General features: G+C 39.2%; 1 protein-coding gene across 3 annotated transcripts in view; it reads right to left on the bottom strand.

Annotated features, from left to right (window-relative positions):
* The window catches only part of LOC106882187 (alpha-(1,6)-fucosyltransferase), an 881,702-nt gene that overhangs the window by 437,787 nt on the left and 441,415 nt on the right, over positions 1–2,500 (bottom strand). The window contains exon 1 of one of the 3 annotated variants that reach the window (XM_052976375.1): positions 275–657. The exons of the other annotated variants lie outside the window; for them this stretch is intronic. The gene's annotated coding sequence lies outside the window, so the exon portion shown is untranslated. Of the gene's footprint in view, positions 1–274; positions 658–2,500 lie in introns of those variants that run through there. 3 annotated transcript variants of the gene reach the window in all.

Below are 2,500 nucleotides of genomic sequence, written 5' to 3'. Positions count from 1 at the left end.
GGAAAGATGATAAGATTACCAACAGGGCCAACCCCCATCCGCACTTATACACACACCCTTATACATAAAAAAAACAAACAAATATATATATATATATATATATATATATATATATATATATAAGTCAAAAAACACTGATACAATGATAGATGCACTACATAATCCAAAGGAATTATATAAACAAATAAGCATGTGTGTATGTGTGTGCATATCAGAAGGTATTGGATGAAAGGGGGAGATTAATTATTCAGTTAGTTAATTAATTGAATCTTACCTGAATGATAATAGTCTATTTTTCAAACAGATCCAATCTTTATAATAAAAATGTACACTGGTGTAATGATAAGTTTTACTATTTTCCTGCTTGGCAAATATATACATATATATGTGTGTATATATATGTGTGTGTATATATGTATATGTACTATATAAGTGTATATATGCACATATATGTGTACATATATGCTTGTGGTCAAGACGAGTCGGTGTGAGCAGACAACAGGAAGAAGAGATACATGTGGCAATGTCAGGGATGCCAACGTTATAACAACGCTGATGGTGGCATACCGGTTATGCTAGCAGCAGCAGCAGTGACAGTGGCTTCAACAGCAGCAGCAGCAATAGTTGTGCTCAATGGCAGCAAGCAAGCAAGCAAACTGAATTTACTGCCTGCATATGAAAGCATCTATCCATCGCCCGATGGACAGCCATAGTAACTTGATTGTATAACCATGCTCGGATCCTAAGGAGAACGCAGCAAACTTTATTGATTTCTATGGTAACAACACACTGTCGTTCTCAATATGCACGGCTGCCTGATGAGTAGCACTCACACTCGTCCTCATCTATCGAACCCCACTCCACCCCCACCGCCTCCAATAGGGAGGGGGAGAGATTATGTGGGGGTCACTGACCTGCAAGAAACAGCAGCAAAAAAAGCAAAGCCCTCCCCCTCAAATTATACCCTACCACCTTGGAAAAGAGAACATGCGACAACTGCGTGATGAGCAACTCCCACACTCTTCTTCACATAACTCATCTCACACACATACACACCTGCGTCTATACTCTAATGAGGAAGAGCATGTGGTCATTTGACCTGCTAGAAATAACAGTCAAAATCCCCTCAACTCATGTCCAACGGTCTCGGAAAAGAGAACATGAGACAACTACCAGGTGAGCAGTGACCACACACTTTCTCATGTAAACCCTCCCAAAACCATTTGTACTCCAATAAATGAGACTATATGGTCATTTGACCTGCTAGAAATAACAGTCAAAATTCCCTCAACTCATGTCCAACTGTTTCGGAAAAGAGAACACGAGACAACTGCCAGGTGAGCAGTGCCCACACACTTCCTCATGTAAACCCTCCCCAAAACCATTTATACACCAATAAAGGAGACTATGTGATCATTTGACCTGCTAGAAATAACAGTTAAAACTCCCTCAAATGTTCTCATTTGGAAAAAGAGAACATGTGGTGTAGTCATAAATGAATAATAAAATGGAATGGTCATGACTAGAATGTCTTTGATTAGAGGTCTGCTTGTACAGGGGTTGACCTAGGGCTAAACTATAATAACTCCAGCATCCGGCATTTCCAGAAATGTGAGAGGAAGATTGGGTAGAAGCAGCTAGACTTGCAACCAGACTCTATCCACTCCAAACACAACATAAAAACCTCTGTCTCATCCCTCTTAACCCTTGTACTAAAAGAATAACAGGTTAAAGAAACAAACAAAAAAAAAAAACAAATCTAAGCTGTACAACAAATGAAAGCAGGTAAGTAAAATAAAGCTTCAAATCTTTACCCAAATTACAAAACTGCTTTGTAATCACATAGTATTTTGTTCAGTCCCACTGTATGGTACCATGGACAAGAGCCGACTACCATAGCTGGCCCCAGGCAGACTAATGCCTATTGTGAGTGTGTGTACGTATGTATATATATGTATTCTCTTATTCTTTTATTTGTTTCAGTTATATAATGGTGGCTATGCTGGAGCACTGCTTTGAAGGGTTTTTAGTTGAGCAAATCAACCCCAGGACCTATTTTTTTCCTTTAAGCCTAGTACTTATTCTATTGGTCTATTTTGCCGTACTGCTAAGTTATGGGGACATAAACACACCAACACTGGTTGTCAAGTGATGGCAGGGGACAAATGCACACAAAGCCTCACACACACATAAATACATACATATTGTGTGTGTGTGTGTGTGTGTGTGTGTGCATGCATGCAGGTCTTTGTGTTTGTCCACCACTCTGTAACTTAGTAGTTCAGCAAAAGAGACTGAGAGAAAAAGTACCAGGCTTAAAAAAAAAAATATTTAAAAATTGAGTTCTGTGGTCAATCTGCTTGACTAGACCCTTCAAGGTGGTGCCCCAGCATGGTCGTGAGTCTAATGATTGAAACAAGATAAAGAATTATCTTGATATGGAAACAAAGGTTCCATCTGTGCAGAAGTCAAGCAATATAGTCATTTAGGTACAGGAGTG

The sequence above is a fragment of the Octopus bimaculoides genome, chromosome 24 (genome assembly GCF_001194135.2).
Source record: "Octopus bimaculoides isolate UCB-OBI-ISO-001 chromosome 24, ASM119413v2, whole genome shotgun sequence".
Classification (NCBI taxonomy): domain Eukaryota; kingdom Metazoa; phylum Mollusca; class Cephalopoda; order Octopoda; family Octopodidae; genus Octopus; species Octopus bimaculoides.
The sequence above is the reverse complement of the archived record's forward strand: the minus strand, read 5'-3'. Positions and strand labels throughout refer to the sequence as shown.